Consider the following 21,688-nt stretch of genomic DNA (forward strand, 5'->3'; position numbering starts at 1 on the left):
GATTTTTAATTCACCAAATTTAAATCGACTATTTTATTAGTACTTTATAATAATTTGATCAATTTATTATTGTTTGTGCCTTTAATCTAACACTTTTAAAGAATTTTAACAACTTTTTTAATATAAGCTGCTTAGAAATTCTGCTTGAAAAGTTTTAACACAGTGACTTTTATAATATTGACCAAAACACTTTTATTTTTATTTATTTTTGACTTTCTATTTCGTCCAGGTTTCTACCAAACTGTGCTTTTTATAATTTATTTAATTCTTTTCTTTGCTAATAAATTATTGCAAAAATATTTGTGTTAATTTACAAAAGTATTTTAAGTAGTTTTAGCCTAATAATTTTATTAATATTTTTTTTTTTAATATCAAATGTAATATAGTTATTTGTAATATCTAAAAAGTATTGATAAATTTACTGTAAAGTAAAAATTTTATTTATGTACTAAAAAAAGTTTAAGTAATCTTTTCTATTTTTACCTGGTTTGAAAAAAAAAACTCTAAAAATTTTTAAGTTTAGTAAAAAAGTAAATTGCACTGAGCTATTTATGTTTATGTCATAAAACTTAAAAATTTATAACTTGAAAATTTAAACATGTTGTGATTTTGCTCATGTGATGATTGCTTTGTGATAAAGTTTATAATGTATAAATGGGCAAACATTTGCTAGTTTATACATTAAAATTTATAAAATATATTGACATGTTGCATTAATTTAGATTATTGATAAAGTAAACTAATGCAACATGTCAAAACTTCTATTAAAGTTGTTTTTTAAAGTTAATTTAAATTAAGTATCAACAAAACTTAAAAAAAAACTTTTATAAGAAGAAGTATGAGTTAAATTAGTAAAAAAATTGTTAAAATTCGTCATAATTTTTTATAAAATATGCTTTATTTAAATTGTTTAGAGACGTAAGATAATAAATATTTAAAATACTTATTTCTTTTCCATATAAAATCTAAGGTCAATACATATTGCAAAAAAAAAATGCATATCCAAAGTTAAATTGTTAGTGACCAAAATATTTTAATGTAATCTTGCCTAATCATTAACACAAATAATAAGAAAACCTTATAACTGTAAACAGTAAGTATAGTGTAAAGTTTTTCTTAACACAATTCAATTTCGTAAAAAAATCTAAGTTGTTAAACATTTTTTGTTCAACTTTTTAAATTTATTAAAGTTTTTTGGATATCAGTATTTTCTATTAGTTATATTATAATAAAATTTATGACTTTTTTTTTTGTTATAAATATTAGTTTTTATTGAAGCTTGTAAAAGAAGATCTAAACGACTAAGTTCGTTCGAGTAAAATAAACGCAATTTAATAAGTTCTAATTTTAACTAACTTTTGCTATGTTTAACTAATTATAAGTTTTTATAAAATTTTCAAGTATTAGTACGATTATACCCTTGCCAAAAATTAATTGATTATAACTAACTTAAACAGAAAAACGTAATTACTTTTTATAGAATAAGTTATTTATAAAATTGCTGTTAAGCTTAGTTTGAAAATAATTTTATTTTATAAACGTTTACCACACACTAATCACGCTTGTTCATATTTTTAATGTTATGTTTAATACTTGTTTGATAAGTAATATATTTTTAATTCACTTTTTTGTAGTTGTAAAACAATTATTGAACAATGAGCTTTTAGAATTCCTAGTTGTTCTATATTTTTATATGCTAATAACTCGAGTCCTGTATAAAACTATTGTTCCAAAGTTGTGTTGGTACACACTTGTGACTGGACAATGAATACTAATGTATATATTAAATAATATGCAATACTAAAATTTCTAAATAGTTTAATTTTATGCACCATCTGTAAAATTTTTCCAAACCTTAATGAAGTTTCAATCAAGACCATGATACTTATTTTTAACAATTTAAGCTAGCAGCTTATATTTTTTTAAGTTTGAAGTAAACTAGAGCTGTCAAAAAAATCTTTTTTTTTGTTACCAATTTAAAACGTTTTACACGTTTGAAAAAATTATTTTAAAATAAAAATTTTCAAAGTTTTATTTAGTTTTGTGGCTTCTATTTTGAATTTTTTTTAGTTCAAAAAAAATATTTATAAGATTTTTTCAACAGTTTTCAAATTTTAATTAAACTTGTTTAAAGTTGTTTTGCTTTACCATTTTGAATTACTATTAATCATTTAATATGTTTGATACGTTTTTTTATTAAAACGACTATACACAGAATTATTCATTTTTATAATTAACTATCCTTAATTGTAAGTTGATTTGTTTAAAAAATGTAAGAAAAGTTCTTCAGATATTTTGAAAATGTTTTATTTAAATGCTTGTCAGTTTTTCTAGTGACGTAATATAATAAAACTCAGAAATACTGACATTGTTTTCATATATAATAAAAACCAAATATTATAACATTGCTAACTGAACATGAGGATTAGTAATTTGTGATCACTTGTAAAAGTGATAGAATTAATTTTGAACTACGGCTAAGGAACAAATATATATAAAATTAATACCAAAAAAATTGAGCACAAGTGCAAGTTTGATTAAAATTTTTCTGAGAGTAAACAGTAATGTTGTAAAATACTTAACATATTTCGTTTTTTATTAAATAACACTTTGTTTAATCTGGAAAGTATGAGCTAATATCAAGTTAAGCCTTAATAATTAACAATTTATATTGTCAAAAGTATTGATTTTAAGTTGTTTGAAGTTATATTTTTATATACAATCTTATAATCCAAACAAAGAGTCCGCAAAAATAAAACAAAAACAATCAGTTAAGTACTAGTTTTATAAAATAAGTGTTTTTTGAACTGAAATGTTATTAGTATTAGTACGATTAAACCCTTTTTTTTAATATTTTCAATTATTACTATGTAAAAAGTGGTAAAGTGCTTAATTAGAAAAAGTTTTTTTGCTTCGAAACTCTTAGTCATAAAAATTTACAAATGTGCCTGTTTTTAAAAGAAACACTTTTCCTACATAATTTAGCACTTAATACATTTGTAATATTGTATTGTATTTTTAACTGCTCTATGTCTTTTTTTCAATACCCGTTAAATTGCAAACGTACTAAATATTTTTAAAATAATTAACATTTAAAAATTTTAAAAATGACCCTTTTTCTTAAATGTGCATAAAACACATTTAAATATTTTTTTAATTCTAAATATTAATTTAAAGTTTTGTTATCGTACATAGTTACATGCGTAAATTGTAAATTCGTATCAAAACTAGTAAGATTTAAATAAGTTTGTATATCCATTGTTTGTTGAAGCTTTTAAAACTTCAGAGATTTTAGAATGAGCTTTAATCAGATTCTATTGACATATTTTATATCAATTTAAATTTTTAAACAATTCATATTTTAGTTCTCCTAGTTTGAAACAATTGGTAACTTTCAAAAACAAATCTTTTTTTCATTATCTTACTTATTTTTTAAATTATATACTTTTATTGGGAAATTTTTTTATGACAGCAATGTTGATAAATATTCTTCTTTTATAAAGCTGTCATAATTCAAAAACAAGGTTTAAAACCCAACATTCATATGATTTAACTAAACATTGATTCAATATTTTCTTATACATTTTTTTTGAATAACTTAAAAGCGGTAATTATGTTTGATTTCTTTTGTAAAAAATCCAATATAATTTAAATATTTTGCACTTAAAACACGTATAAAGTGTAAGTAGATTTATCAAAACAATAGAAAAAAGTATCAAAATCTTTAAACAAATATATTGGACTTGAATGTTTAGTTACGTAGTATGATAAAACATCAGTAGTTTCACTTTTTTTTCGTGTATTAAATTATTTAGTTTTAAATTTCAAGTTGCATCACTTTTTGAAAAATAACATTTTGTAATCACTTATATAAGTGATAGAAATATTCATAAGTAACGACTCGAAAAGAAACATGTACACGTGTTATTATTATTGAGGCTTGCATATATATACATATATATAATTTATTAGCAAACCTTTTTATTTTAAAGTAATTTTTTATAGTCTAAAGTTTTTTAATTAAACTTTACTTTTTTGTAAACTTGTACTTTTTGGAAGTTTCAGGTAATAATTTGTATAAGTTAGTGAAACTTTGCCTTTTAGAAAGCACTTTTGTTTCACTAAAATCTCTACATTTGCAGTTTTACACTTTTTAGTGTTTTATTTTTTATAAAATTATGTTAATAGATTACTAACTTAGTTTGTTTTCTAATTAAAAAGTATGAAGTCGAATAAGTGACTGTTGAAATATTAATTTCTTAGTTTTTTTTTAGATCTTTTATTTATTTTGTTTAGTTTCGAATTCTTATTTGTAATGATGAAGACTATTTAATTTTATACGTCGTATGAATCCATTAAATTTTATGATTAAACGAAAACAGTTTTAAGTTAATTATAATTTTGTATTTTACAAATAAACGACAACCCTGATTTTATTTTTTAAAGAATCTGATAAACTATTAATCTCATTATACAGTTTTTCATAATTTAAACTAATTACAACATCAGTTGTTACTAAATATCTTGAGTTTGTTATTTGCTACTGTGACAAATTTTATAGATTTTTCTCGTGAAATTATTTTATTCAGATTATTTAAAATACAGCTGGTTTGATATTTTCATGATATATTTTAGTTTTTTGGCCTTCAAAAAAGAAAGTTTAGAACTTTGATTATATATACATATATATTATAAAGTAAGTATCACAAAATAGACTTCTGTTTGGAACAATTGTCTCTGCCAATACGCTTCTTCAGCCAAGTATATTGTTCAATCAAAAGCAAATTTTTTAGTACAAAAACTAAATTATACAAAATAATTTACTACATAATAATAGAATAGTTAGTTCATTTAACATTAGAACATATGATACATATGTTCTTTACTTAAATTAACTCCTTATTTGTAGGTAAACACTATTCAGTCAAAACTAATAAGTTTAAAATTAGATTTGACAAAAACTAAATTGGAAAATTTAGAAACTAAAATGCCTTAAGACGATGTTAATAGTTTTTAAATAAATCTGTGTTTTTGTTATTTAATACTAATCGTTGAAATACTTTAAAAATTGTAGTTTAAAACTTCAAAGTCAAATATCTAAAATTTTGATTTTTAACTAAGTTTTAAATGTCCAAATTAATTGATATGCTTCTAGTTTTGAAATAATCAACGAATAACGAGTATTTAAATTAATTACAATTCTAAATTTATATATGCTAATACTTTCAGTATTATATTAAACTATTGTTTTAAAGTTGGGTTGGTATATTTTTTTTTACTTAACAAAAAATACTGTTGTACATATTTAAAGTATGTATTACAAAAGATTAAAATTTTTTAAACTTTTAACACTATTTGTTGAAGTTCTTAAAAGTGTAAAAATAATTAAGTTTCATTCATGACTAATGTATTTATTTTGTATCACACTAGCAGATTATAGTTTCAGGGTTGCCAAAAAGCCTGGAGAACGTAGAACTTGAGAACATTTAAAAAAAAACCTGGAGTTTTGATCAATTACTGAAAACTTCAGTTAAAACCTGGAATCTTAAACAGCTTTTACTTGTTAAGTAGTAAAATATTAGTTTCAAACAAAGAATCGATCGTATAGATAAAGTTTTTTTTTTGTCTTCATCAAACATTTTTTTATAAATAAACTCATTTAAAGTAGGTTTACAGTATGTTTTCAATGATGTTATACTAACGTTAACAGTTTATAAGCTCAAACTTATCTTTAAACTTAAAATATAACGAGAAATATACCTAAAAACTTGTGTTTTTAAAAACCTTGAATATTCTCAGAAAATTTAGAAACGAAATTCTCAAAAACCACAGGCAACTCTAATGTAAACTAGCAGCTTATAGTTCCCTTAGTTTGTAATAAATTAGATATGTCAATAAAAATAATTATTTTGTTACCAATTTAAATTTTTTACAGCTGTAAACATATTATTTTGAAACATCCAATTTAAAACTTTGTATTTACTTTGAGACTTCTAATTTGGGACTTTATAAATTAACAAATAAAATTTGTTAAAAAAAACTTTAACACTATTCAAATCTAAATTAACATTTTTCTAAGTAGCTTTACTATTTTGAATAACTTATAATCATTTATGTGTTATATTTTTCTTAAAACAACTATACGCAGAACTATTTATTTTTATTATAAACTGTGTTGAACTCTGAGTATATACATTTTAAATATGTAAAAAAAGCTTGCTGTAATTTTTGATAAAAAATTGAATTGTTTAATGACGTAATATAAAAAAAAACTCAGAAATACTGAATTTTTTGTCTTTTATTTATAATTGGCGATATCTGATGTAATTGTTAGACAAAAAGTTACATTATTTATAATCACACGTACAAGTGATAAAAAATTATGATAATCGACGACTCGGTAACAATTGTTTATGTTATTGATAATACTTCAACTTAAGCATTAGTGCAAATGAAAGCAAACCTCATTTCTGAGAGTAAACAAGAACAATGTAAAATACTTCTAAGGTTTTTCTTTTTTTATTAAATAATACTTTGTTTAATCTGAAAGATGCAAGTTGAATAATTTAAGTCTTAATAGTCAACTTAAATTACTATTGATAGTATATGCTTTAAATTGTTTAAAATGATAATTTTATTGATGTTTTCCAACAAAAGTCCATACAAAAACGCCCGTTAGAATATAATAACAAGAATTTGTTTATTTATAAGATTAAACAAAAAAAAAAACTACTTTGTTAAAATGAATTTCTTTAATATAAAAAACTAGTTAAATTTAAAACATTAGGTTAAATTAAATTTTGTGTTAAGTTAAATGTTTGTTTACTTTACTAGAAACACTTTCGTAGACTCTTCGCATGTTTTTAATTTTTTTGCACTATGTTTAAAACTTTTTTTGTTAAGTAATTTACGTTTAGTTGACATTTATGATGTTTAGAAGTAATCAATGAACAATGAGCTTTAAGAATATTTTTTTATTTTACAACTTTTTATGTAAATAATCCAAGTATTGTAACTAACTATTGTTTCAAGGTTGTGTTGTCACATACTTTCGACTGAACAATAAATACTGTAGTACATATTCAAAGTTTGTAAATTCAAAAATTTTAAACAAGTTAAAACATTGTGCACCATGTGTTTTAGTTTTTGAACTTTAAAGAAGTTTCAATCAAGGTCATTGTACTATTTTTTTAAATATAAACTAGCAGCTTGTTGTTGTCATAGTTAGAAATAATTTAGAGCTTTAAATAAAAATAATTTTTATTGTTAAGAATTTAAAATGTTATACACGTTTAAACAAATTGTTTTGAAAGTTTTTCTAACTTAGAGTCTTCTATTTTCAGACTTTTTAAATTCACGAAAAAAACTCATAGAAAATTTTAGCACTTTTCAAATCAAAACAAAACTTTTTAAAGGTTGTTTATCTTTTGAATTTTAGTTAACTTATAATCATTTAATATGCTGGATAGAATAACTATACACAAAATTATTCACATAATATTACAAACTATCCTAAACTTTAAGTTAATTAATTTTTTTTAAATATGCTTAAAAAAAATAGGCCGTAATTTTTGAAAGCATTTAATTTGAATTATTTAGTGACGTAATATAATAAAACTCAGAAATACTAATTTTATTTTCATATATATTAATAACAGGTTCCTAATCTCATTTCTATATATAACTTCATTATTTAATTGTAATCTTTTGTAAAGGTGATTAAAAAAATTTTAGACCTTGGCTATAGAAAAAATACAAATTGATACCGAAACTTGATCGTAAGTGCAAATTTAGATAAAACATATTCTGAGAGTAAATAAGTACGTTGTAAATTGTTTATAACATGTTTTGTTTTCTATTAAATAATAATTTGTTTAGTCTGCAAAATATAAGTTGAAATCAAGTTAAACCTTAATATACGACATTTTTTTAAGTACATTTTATCAATTTTTTTTATTTTAAGTTGCTTGATATTTTTATTGATATTTACAAATAAAGATACAAAAAAAAATCCGTCAGAATAAAATGAAAACAATTTGAAAGTACTTAATTTATAAATTAAGTCTTTTTTATATTTTAACTTGACAAAATTTTTAGTACTAGTAAGTATAAAACCTTAGATTTTTTGATGTTTTTCAATTAAAATATTGTAAAAAGTGGTTAGTTATGATAAGCTGTTTTCTTTCGTTAACTTTTGGTCAGATTAATTTGCAAATGTGTTCATTAAGAAAATTTAACACTTTTTAACTTTTTATATGATACTTTATTTAATTTTTTTTCGGTTAATTAACAAGTAATGACCTTTAAAAATGATAATTTATTGTAAATGTTTAGACAAAATAATTTAAATAGTTTTAAAACATTTGATCATGATTTTAAAGTTGTGTTATCATACATTATTGTTTAAGTGAAACCTTAAAGTTTCAAGTTACTTCAAGTTTATTTATTGTTTGTTGAATCCTTGAAAATTTTATAGACTCAGTAAAAATTATAATCAGAGTCAATACACTAATTTTTTATCAGATAAAAAAGTGAATAACATATCTTGTAGTTATCCTAGATCAGGGGTCGGCAGGCAGTTGGTGCTCGCGGGCCAAATTTCAAGTTTTCAAAATTTTCGCGGGCCACAGTTTTAGTTTTAGTGACGTTTGAATAATCTTTAGGCTTTAGTTTTGTTTAAGTGATCGCCTTTGGCCCCCCTTTTGGCCAATTGGTTCGTTAGCAAATTAAAAACAAGTCTTCTAAATGAAATTCAACCTAAAATGTACACGAGATATGTGGACGACATTTTTACTATCTTTTCAAATGAAGAAATGGCAAACGAATTCAATCAAAAATTAAATACTCTACATCAAGATCTTGTTTTCACAATGGAAACATGTACATCAGGTAAACTTCCTTTTCTTGACATAAGTGTTAAGCTGGAAGAGAACAAATTTACTACCTGAATTTACAAGAAACCATCAAACACAGATGTACTATTAAATTTTCACTCTTGTACCCCGAAGTCATGGAAGAAAAATTTGGTTAGACAGTTGTTCATCAGAAACAAAAGATTAGTGTCAGAAGAACTACAGAACATAGAAACAAACAGAATAAAGAATCTTCTTTTGAGAAACGGCTATCCGATTAACTTCATAAACAATGAAATAGAAAAACTTCAAAAATTAGAAGATAAGCAACAAATTCCTAAACAACAGTATCTAACAGTTTCTTATATAAAAAAGGTTTCAGAAAATTTCAGCAAAAATATAACAAAAAATTTGGAAACAATTGGAATCAACATCAAAGTAGCTTTCAGAACATCTAAAGTTGGAAACTATTTTTCACTGAAAGAAAAGATCAACAAACTCTACAGAAGTTGCATCGTTTATAAGTTTCAATGTCCAGGTGACCTGGATACCCAATATATTGGAGAAACGGAGCGACAACTGTTCGTCAGAATTAAAGAACATACAAAACCTACAAATAGCGCAGTTTTTTCACATATAGAACAATGTAGAATTTGTCAGAATCATAATGATATTTTTAATTGTTTTGAGGTAATTAAATTTTGTAAAAATAGAAATATTTTACTTGCAGTAGAGGCTATTATGATTAAAAAATTTAAACCTAAACTTAATCAACATCTAGGTCCTGATAAAGGATCTAGAATTACAATTAACATTTTTAAATAGTCCATTTTTGTTCTAATTATCTATTTTAGTTTTTATGATTAATTTGATTAGTTTTATATTGATTGCTTCTTTAGTTTACTCGTATTGCGTTTGATTAATTAGTTTTTGTGAGTATTTATTTTGTTTTGACAAGGAAATTAGTTAAATTTTGAAAGCATTGCTCAATAAACCGTTTAAATGAAAAAAGTTTTTAATGTTAACTTTAAAAAATAGTTTTTGCGTCTTAAATAATTTACACTCTTTAGAAAATTAAGCGATTAGTTAATTAAATAAAATTAATACCTATTTATACTGTTGATAAGCTAAATCAATTTTTTTAGCATAATTAATGCTAGAATACTTTAATAAAATACTTTATTGTAGTTAATTAAACTTTTACACGGTTGCCACTTTAAAAGCAAAAATGACTTAATTATATAAAAGTCTACTAAAACTTAAAATAGCTAAAATCTTTCTACTAATCAAGCTTATATACATAACTAAAATATAATTATTATCAAAAAACACGACATTTTTTTAGTCAAAAACTTACAATTAGTAAACTACACAACAGTCGTAAAAACTGTTCTGAGAATTAAAAGTTTCAGATACACCTGAGTTTTTTAAAAATTTCTTAAACAGCTTTAACCTAGTCTGAATTTGAAAAAAAATTAAACTAGCCTATTTGTATGACAATCCTGTTTAAAATAAAGTTCAAAAAATAAAGATATACGGAAGTTTATTAACAATGAGTTAATTATATAAATAAAAAAATTATTATAATTCAGCTTGAATGAACAACTAAGTTTTTAAAATTTTTTAACAAGTGTATAAAAATTTATTAAGCTAATAATGAATTAGAAAAACTTATTTTTTATTGAGCAGTATAGCAATTCTTTATCTGCAATAATAATATTGCATTTAAAAAGACCAAATGTGAATTATAAAAGAACTATTATAATACGTTAGTTTGAAATTATTGCGAGAAATGACAAAAAAAAAGCGTATAAGTCGGTTTCAACAACGCACATAATTATTTTCAGTAATTACAGACTGATCAGAAAAAACTGTTTAGGCAAGTTATAAAGTAGCTAAAGCAACTAATAAAAAGAAGATACCGTTGAGAGTTGAAAACTTATTTAAATAATTTGTGTTTGCATTAGTAAAATATTTGTTTAATTTCTTCAATATCAACAAGAAGTCATGTTTAGGAAATGTCTGAGATTAAAAAGTTGAATAAACCAAATTAAGGCGTAAATCAATCTGTTAAGATGCGAGAATTGGTACAACATATGTTGCTAATTTAAAAATTTTCATACAGGTGGTTTTAATAATCGTTACATTTTAAAATAGTTTCTAGGTTTAGTTCCAATACAAAGCACAACAATAGGAAAATATATTTTAAAAGCAAATGTGCATTGCACTAATATAAAGTTTTTAAGAGTACAACATTTTGCTTCTACTTTAAGTATATAATTAAGATAAAGGTAAAAAAACTGTATTAAATAATATAGAAAAATTTAAAAGAGTTACGCTCCTTTAAATTTTTTTTAATAAAATATAATTATATGATATATTTTTTGTGTCAAGTCGAAATTTCATTACTTTACATGTAAAAATTGTTTAAAATTCAGGTTTTTTCGATAACTCTCAAATTCAAGGCTTTTTTAGATGTTTTGAGTATAAATTGTCAAATTTCAAGCTTTTCTGGGATTTTTTGGCAACACTAACTGTTCAAACTTATATGTATACAATTAGTATAAATAACAGTTCAAATTATATCAGCTGAAAGACTTAAAATTTAAAGTATTCTTTAATTAAAACCAACAGTGTGCATTGAACAAAACATACATTATAAATTCAGATTACCACTCTTTAAAGCAAAAAAGTCAGTCCGAGTGACCAAAACTAGGCTGATATTTAAGCATACAAAAAGCAATTCAAGCCAAAAACTGAAAAATGACTAAATTGGCCTGAGATTTGAAGTCTTCAAATAGTCATAGTCTGAGTGTGTAGCAATTTTTATTTGTATATTTGATCTAATTTGAACTATTTTAATTAGAAATGTACAAACTTAATAAATTACTATTTCTCAATCTAGTTTGTATTAAATAGGTAGTTACAAAAAACAGCAACTGTTTATATTAGTATGCAACGCATGAAAATTAATTTATTTAGTTTGAAAATTAAAAAGTATACCTAACAAAAGCTTTTTTAGTTTATGTCATATATATATATATATTGTTTTAAATGAGTCTGTACACACTTAGATATTAAATGTAGAAACAACAATGTTACAAAACTGTGCATAAACTAAATTTTATTTTGTTAAGTACTGAATAAAAAGTGGTTTAAAATATGAGCATCTTTGTTCATTGGTGTGCTTAGGAATAAATTTAAAATGCAAAGAAAACTTCTTAAAATCAAAGGTGTAAAAATGAAAAAAAAAAGAACTTTTTATCATTATTTTTATTATTATTATTATTATGTTATTTTTAATGTTTTTGTCTAAGCTAGAATATAACTATTAGAAATAAAGCATCTGTAATAGAAACTTAGGTATAAAAAACGTGTAAAAAAAACTAAACTTGAAAGAAATGACATTTTAGTTAGTTAATGTGAGTTACTTTTGTACAAAACGGAAAACATTTGCAATTAGTTTTTACCAAATAGGTATTTTAAAACTATCTTACTAATTCAAAGCACTTTTTACACTCTTTTTTCAGAAAATAACTTGCTGCTGTAAGAAGAAAGTTATTATGAATTGATAAAAATAAACCTGGTAGAATGCTAACCTGTATTTATTATTTTATTTTTAAGCTAAATCAGTAAAGTATTTTAATTACTTTAAAAATTTTATATAGGACCTTAAAACTAAATTTATCAAACAGATTTAACTTAAAATATGTTTTTGCTCAGCGGGCAACATTTACATGCTCGCGGGCCGCAAAATTTTCTTTCGCGGGCCGCATTCCATTCAAAAAAATAACGTACTCGCGGGCCGCAGATTTACCCTTTGCGGGCCGCATTTGGCCCGCGGGCCGCAGTTTGCCGACCCCTGTCCTAGATTAAAGTAAGTCATAACTTTCAACAAAAATAACTTTTTCAACCGTTTTGAAAAGTTTTACAGGGTTAAGAACATTATTACACAACAGTATTAATAACTATTGCTATTTTTTGAAGCTATCATAAATCAAAAACAAAGTTTAAACTTAACAATTATGAAATTGAACTTAAATTGATCTAATTTTTCTTATATATATTTTACACTATTATACTTTTTCAACACCTTAAAAAATGTTGATTGTATTTTTAAGTTTTCAATAAAAAAAAAGCATATAAAGTTTGCTTTTACAAAACAAACACTTAAAAAATATAAGTTTATTTATTGAAAAACAAACTTTTGAATTTTTTTTCGAATAACTTGAACTGTATTTGAATTATTTAAAGACGTAACAAAATAAAGAAATACGTACTCTATTTTCGTATGTAATTTTTTCTCTGTTGAAATAATAAATTATTTAAATAACAGTACTACTAGTTTATATTGTTTTTTCTAAGGTCGCATATTTTTAAAATTTATCTTGAATTTAATGAAGTAGTTTTAAAACGTTTATACTTTATTAAACACTGTTAATAAATCAAGTAAAACTATTTTAATTAATATTTTCTTTAAGTTGTCATACTAAAATAAGAAGTTTTTTTTGTTCAAATTTTTTATTTATAGATTAGAACAAAATCACTTGCCAGAATATGATAAAAACAACATACTAAGTGCTATATTTTTTTTTAATATTCTGTGTTAAATTACTTGTACAGTTCAAAAGTTTCTTAGTACTAGTGATTAAAACCTTGTCGCAAAATTAACCTTTGCTACTAAATTTTCAAAGAAAAGCTTTATTTTTGTGAGGTAATTAATATTAAATTAATGAATTTTTCTCCATTTTAAAATAATACATGAATTTTTACTTTCAAAACAACAATTTACCTAACAGATTAATATACTTGTAAGTTCATTATTTTACAATATTTTCGACTTCAAACCAAACATATGTTTTTTGAAAATATATTGTAACGAACCCAGGATGGTTAGGGTTGTTACCTTTTGAAGCATTTAGCGTTTAATTCTGAAAGTGCTATCTGAGCCACTCATTACAAATAATATCACAAATTGTTAACAGTTATTTACTGCCGAAAATATGTATCAAATTTTAACAATAACCATGATCAAGAGTTTTATTAAACAAAAGCAATGCAACAAAGGCAAACAAATTTTTTAAACAACTGGTAAAACAAATCAAAGCCAACATAAGTACTCTTTAGCGCCAATTTAGAAATAAGTGTGGTAAATCAAAATCAAAAATAACAAAGACCGGTTTGTTACAGTATAGTTTGAAATTTATGAAAATTTTCTTAAAGTTTTTAAACCTCAATGACAGAATACACTTTTAATTAAAGTTTTTAAAGCTTTAGTAACAAAATGAACTTTTAATTTATGTTATTCCACTAACTTTATATAAATAAAAACAAGTTGATATTTTTAACAGTTCATAAATTTCTTAAACTTAAAGTAATTTGTAGTTTTCGACAAACTATACTGAGTTAATAGATTATATAATGTTTATTTTTTTCTTATTGTTATAATTCTTTTATTTCAGGCTATCACAAAATAAAGAAAATAAAATAAAACTAAAACTATTGCAATATAACAAATGAAAATTAAACTAGATATTCATTTTAAATGTAAAATATATTTTCTAAATTAACTGTTTATTTTTTTTGTTTAAAACATTATATTTGATAACTTTTTATAAAACAAATAAGCAGTTAAGTAATTATTTTTGGATAAAAAACACTTATAAAACATGAATTGATCTATTCAAAAATATATTTGAAAATGTTTTCCTAATTTTGATTAACTGAAAGTGCATTTTGATTATACACTGACGTTATATAATAACATACCAAAACACTTACTTTATTTTCGTATATATTTACCGAGTGTAACGTTAATTGAAAATATTTCTTAGCAAACTCAAATTTCTGATTACTTACTAAAGTGATTAAACTATAGTAATATGAACTACTATAGAAGAATTATACCAATAATTATTATATTACCTTAACTTACACTTTAATGCATATTTTAGTCTTTTTTAAAAATTAAATCAATATAGTCTAAATGTTTAAAATACGTTTCAATTTTTATAAACTCACACATAACTTTATTTTCACATGATAAATATTATTAGATAGTTTTAAACTTATTCATAAAAAACTATATTTATTTTTTCTAAAAATGTGTAAGTTAATGTAAAAAATTATTACAAACCATTCTAAAAATAAGTATTTGTCTTTATTATAGTTTACAAATAGCTAATCCGATACTTTTAAATATTCAATATACTTAGGGTATTAATATTGCTGAAATTTTTATTGACTTTTTTTTTTAGGGTAGGTTTATAAAATCACATGTTTATTATTCTAGTTTTATAAATATCAATCGAGCAACTAAATGTATGAACAATATTTTTTTAATATTATGTATACTAAAACTTGAATACTTTATAAGAACTTTTTAACTACATAATGTTTGGTGCACGTTTTAACAAGATTAAAGCTATCATGGTGTTTATTATAAAAAAAATAAATAGATTAATACTAAATACCAATATAAACTATAATGAAACGTATTTTTCAAAGTATGCATTTGTCCTCAAAATTTATTTAGGTGTGCATTCAATCTTATGAGTATCAGACACTTTTTTATTAGTACATAAGTTATGTTATGTTGTAGTTCAAGCTGTGTTTTTTGATAATTATTACTACAGTTTTTAACACAACTGTCAACACAACTAACAACTTAATTGCGTTAAGTACATTATTTTTTAACAGCAGAAGTTAAATAAAGTGTAAACTTTTTTTTGACTTAAGTATTTGAAAACACAATTGCTAACCTAAAAGTTGTAACTCATGTTTACTTTTTAATGATTACTAATCAAATTTAAATTTATTTTAATAGGAAAACACGCTTCACTTGAAACTAATGAGTTTGGAGTCAGATGTGACAAGAATTTAATCGGGAAATTTAAAAATTAAAAGGTCTAAAGACAATGTAAATGATTTTAAATTATATATTTGATATTATTACTTAACACTAATAAAACTTTCAAAACCTCTTGTTTACGAAAAAATTAAAAAGTCAACGTTTAGATTGATGTCTGATATCGGTTTTAAAATAACTTTAGAAATAGAATAAATCAGATACAGACATTATATTCCATTAGTGCGACTCTTTGCTTTTTTCGGGTGATGATGTATGGAAGAAAAATGATACCGATAGTTTTTTTGATATACCAATGGTTAGTTTTCATGGAGCGGAGGTATGCGATCTTGTAGGCTTATACATCCTAGATAAACTCAAAAGTATTTTTGATAATTGTGGGTTGTATAGAGATGATGGACTCGGTGTTATTGATCTTTCAAAACCTCTTGTTTACGAAAAAATTAAAAAGTCAACGTTTAGATTGATGTCTGATATCGGTTTTAAAATAACTTTAGAAATAGAAGCGCAAATAACGAATTTATTAGATGTTACTTTAAATTTATCTAATAATACTTACCGTCCGTACCGTAAACCGAATTCTTTATTAAACTTTATCAATATTAATTCTGACCACCCTTATCATGTAAAAAAATGCCTCCCGGTAATGACACAAAAACGTCTAAGTACCCTCTCTTCGAATGAAAAGATATTTAACGAAATAAAAGCACCGTACGAAAATGAATTAAAAAATCGAGGTTTTAAATGTAAATTAAAGTATGAAAAATTAGATGTAGATAAAAAACGCAAAAACCGCGTAACCGACATATAATGTGGTATAATCCTCCATATTGCTCTTCAGTTAATATAAACTTAGGTAAAGAATTTTTAAAGCTAGTCGATAAACACTTCCCCGATAGCCACTTTTATAACAAAATTTTTAATAGAAAGACAGTTAAAATTTCTTATAGTTGCATGACAATGTTAAAACTTTAATACAATCGCACAACAAAACAGTAATTTCAAATTTTAAAAATAGACATATCAAAGCTAACACAAATAATAACTCTAGTAATAAAGTTAGTAATAACGTAGATATGAACAAAATTTCTAATTATACTAATGAAATTAATAATAACAGTAATAATAATAATAATAATTTTAATAACAGTAATAATAATGATAATCCTAATAGTAAAAATTTTAATTATAGTAACAATAATGTAAAACATATTAAAACTTTAAACATTAAAGATATAAACTATAATGATAACTTTAGTATTAATGATAATGAAAATATCCATATCAATAGTACTAACAATAGTGTAGATTATAATAATCAACGTATAACTAGAAGTATTTCTAAAATGATAAGAGAAAACTTAGAACAAGTAAGTGATAATAGCGCTAAAAGTATAAGTAAAATGTATAACAATAAAACTATAAATAAATACTCAAAACAAACTAACCCTAATAGTAATAAGTTAAGTAATATGCCTAAAACATGTAATTGCCGTAAACTAAACAAAGATAACTGCCCATTAAAAGGTAATTGTTTAATTAAAAATGTAATTTATAAAGTTAAAGTTGAAAGTAAGGGCCCAGATAAAATTTATATCGGAAGTACAGCAGGTAGTTTCAAGGATAGATATGCTAATCATAAACATACTTTTAAAAATATAAATAAAAAACAAAGCACGCGTTTATCGGATTATTTCTGGAGCTTTTTTCACAGGTACGGTAAAAGGCCAAACATGGAGTGGAGTATTGTTTCAAAGATCAAACATGCATCCAACGGAGTAAGTAGAATTTGCCTAACTTGCAATACAGAAAGAGCAGTAATTGCAGCAGAAGATAAAGACCTACTTCTGAATAAGCGGCAAGATTTATCGAATATCTGTCCCCATAACCGACGATTCTACTTTAAATAACTCTGTCTATTTATGTTCTAATTTATTTCACAAAACTCACATATACTTGCAAGTTTAATACTTCATGTTTTTAAGCTGTATAAATTATTGAACAATTTGTTAAAATTATTATGACGTAACATTTCTGCACAACTCAATTTAATTTTCATTTTTAAAACTTGCCTATTCTTAGAGCTTATTGAGGTTAGTGCCTACTTTTATTAAATTTGTTTTTTTTTGTAGACAATTTTATAATTTTATGCTTTTATCCCAAACTTTGTTTTTAAACCATAAAGTCCATTTATAGTTACTACCTAGATAAATACTATACATAATTATACATGCTTTTTTCTGCTTTTTTTCTAATGTGTGTTAACATTTTATAGAGTCCGTAGATCTGTTCTTAAATTTATTTGAGAGCAGTGAAACGCCGTTAGTTGAAATAAAGTTTTAGCACAAGAACATCTGTGGTATACATTCCGATAAGCTTAGCTTATCAGGATCTCCAGGATTTAACGCCTTATAACGTTACATCTTACTAATAAAACATATATTAAAGTAGACATAAATGTAGTGAGAATCTTAAAACTAAATTTTCAGTGATTAAAATATTATTAATTATAGTTAATCTTATAAAGTGTCGAAATTTTGAATTAAAAATAAACTATACTCGAAAAAAAATTCGAAGTTAAGTTTTTAACACTGTTATTATCATAAGAGATTAATGTTAATTTATTTTCTTAGAAATATTAAAGTTTTTCCAAATTAAAATGTTTTTATGTTTTTTTCTATTATATTCGTCTGAACTTAGGAAAGTCTAAGTTTTATAAACTAAATAACTTACCACCGCTAGATTAAAAAGTATATATAGTATACTTTAACAAACTTACTTATTAAGACATGTTCTCTATTACCAACAAAAACATCGGCAGAAGTCTGCAGAGCATAAGCCTGGACTTTCGTGAGACAAGCTCAAGTTTAACAAAAGGCTTGATCATACCATTCATGTTCTATGATCATGTTCTATGTATAATAATTAGAACTATTTAACTTTTAGTTTAAAAGAAACAACATCTAATTATAAATTTAAAATATGAATAAAACATTAAAATAGTAAAAAATAACTTAGAAAACAAATAAAAAAAATTCTAAAAAAGTGTTTGACTTAGACAAGTGGTCACCAAAGTGTACACTAGTGTATACTTAGAATTTAGATTAAGGTGCACAAAATTTTCAGTGTGCATGAGAATCTTCAGGGGTATGCGAAATTTTTTTATTACATTTATTTATTCTTAACTTACACTAGTTTATCTAGATTAGTGATAAAAAGCAAAAAAAATAACCTAAAAGAAAATTAATCAAATTAAACCAAACTACTTAAAAAAAAGAGAATTAAAACATGTTTTTGTTCAGCTGTTCACATTTACATACTCGCGGGTCGCATTCCATTCAATAAAATTACGTGCTCGCGGGCCGCAGATTTACTCTTTAAGGGCCGCAGCTTGCCGATGCATGGTATATATATATGTATTTTTTAAAAGAGTTACATTTAATTTCTTAAATATAAACTTTCTTAGTTTTTTCTTTCAATTTTAGCAGTTTATAAATAATACTCTATGTAGTACTTAACTTTTTTTTACTTAGATTTTTTGTGAAAAACTATAGTGTCAACAAAAATTTATAAGCTTAATTTATATATTTATCCTTTAACTTGAAAAATTTAACTGTAAGTTTTAGTTAATTTATTTTTAAAATTATTTTCTAAAAAATTAAGCTACATGTAAATTGATAAAAAACATAAATATATTTATCAATTTATTTAGTAGTTAATTTTTCTTTTAACTAAAAATGTGTTTGGCAAATATTCTTGACGAAAAATAATTTTAAACAGCAAAATTAAAAATATATACACAAAAAAAGCTGTTAGAGTGTTCTGTTTAAGTAAATTTTAGGCAGAACACCGTGACAGCTATTAGGCATAAACATAAAACTGATATATATACGCGTCAGTTAGTTTTAAGTGATAACTTGTTGGTAAATATTCGGTAACGTGTGAGATTATCGTAAACAACTAAATGAGTTTCATTCGTTAAGTTATATTACAAAGAAAAATTAATAAAAAATCAAGTTTACATTTAATAATTTTAAACTTAAATGCATAAAACAATCTAAAAACAGATATCACAAAGATGTAAACGTTTTTATTAATTACTCATTTTATACTGTTGTTTAGTGTTTTAAATGTCTTTTTTATTAAGTAGTTAATTTCGGTAGCAATATACTTATAGTATACATTATACACATGTATTTATAAAAATAGTTATATACTAAATATCAACATTAATTAAACCAACTTAATTTTTTCTTTCAATTTTAGCAGTTTCTGAGTAATACTGTATGTAGTACTTAACGGTTTTTTTGCTTAGATTTTTTGAAAAACTATAGTGTCAACAAAAATTTATAAGCTGAATTTTTATATTTATCCAAAAACTTGGAAAAACTTAACTGTAAGTATAAGTTAAATTGTTACAAAATTATTTTTAAAATAAGTTACTGAAAAACTAAACTACATGTAAATTTTTATAAAACATATATATATATATATTTATCAATTTATTTACTATTTATTTTTTCTTTTCACTAAAAATGAGTTTAGCAATTATTCTTGACAAATAAAGGTTTTAAACAGCAAAATTATAAATATATACACAAAAAAAGCTGTTAAGGTGTTCTGTTTAGGTATACTTTAGGCAGAACACCGTGACAGCTATTATTTGTAAATATAATACTGATATATATAGGCGTCAGTTAGTTTTAAGTTATAATTTGTTGTTTTATATTCGGTGACGTGTGAGATTATCATTAATGATAATAAAACTTCGTTTGTCTTATTAAATTACAATGAAATATAAATAAAAAATCAAATTTATATTTGATAATTTTAAACTTTAATTGCATAAAACAATCTAAAAACAGATATCACAAAGATGTAAACACTTTTATTAATTACTAATTTTATACTGTTGTTTAGTTTTTTAAATGTCTTTTTTATTATGTAGTTAATGTCGGTAGCAATACAGCTGTAGTATACAGTATACACATATATTTATGAAAACAGTTATATCCTATATATCTACTTTCAGTAAACCAACTTATTTTTTTCTCTCAATTTTAGCAGTTTATGAGTAATACTCTACGTAGTACTAAACTTGTTTCTTGCTTAGATTTTTTGATTAACTCTAGTGTCAACAAAAATTTATAAGCCTAAAGTTTATATTAAACCTTTCACTTAGAAAAAATACCTGTAAATATGAATTAAAAAGTTACAAAGTTTTTGTTAAAATTAATTACTAAAAATTTATACAATATGTAAATTGTTTAAGTTAAATATGTCCCGACCACTAATACAACTAATAAGACTACTATGTTAGATAATTTAAAACTTTACATTAAGAAAAAAAAGTTTATATACAAATTTATAATAATCGCTTTTCTTAATATTTACTGTTCTTGTTATAGTTTATAAAAGATTAACTAACAATTATAAATTAATATAAATATTTAGGATATTAGTAAACCTACAAATATTAGTGAGTTTGTTTCGTATTTTATGTTATGCTTATAAAATCAAAGAATTGTTCTTCTTATTATAAATTCAATCGATAATTTAGCTTTATAAACATTAATTCTTTAAATATTGTTAAATACTAAAAGCTTATTGTTTTATAAGACACTTTATTAATGATTGTACTGTTTTCTTTTTGTTGAGCTATTTTGCTTTTCCTTTTAGATAAAGCCAATGATATAATTTCTATCAATATATTTAATGTTAGCTTCAAAAGCTCTATTTAGTAAAATTTAACAATAATGTTCAATAAAAAGTATTTTTAGCTGTTTTGAAAAACAACATTGTTACAACACAACAGTCTTTATTATTTCTTCTTCTTTTTTTATACTTATATAACTGACAAACAGAAATTGAAAAACCAAAAATTATGAAAATTAAACTTTACATCGAACCAAATTGTCTCATACTTCTTCTTCATTATTTTTTAAAATATGCTGCCAAATTAATTGTA

The 21,688-nt window shown here is 23.2% G+C and overlaps 1 protein-coding gene across 1 annotated transcript in view; it reads left to right on the plus strand.

Moving 5' to 3' along the window:
* The window catches only part of LOC145835645 (outer dense fiber protein 2-like), a 133,976-nt gene that overhangs the window by 108,278 nt on the left and 4,010 nt on the right, over positions 1 to 21,688 (plus strand). The gene's annotated exons all lie outside the window — the stretch shown is intronic.

The sequence above is a fragment of the Thalia democratica genome, chromosome 5 (assembly GCF_965202585.1).
Source record: "Thalia democratica chromosome 5, ktThaDemo2.hap1.1, whole genome shotgun sequence".
Lineage (NCBI taxonomy): Eukaryota > Metazoa > Chordata > Thaliacea > Salpida > Salpidae > Thalia > Thalia democratica.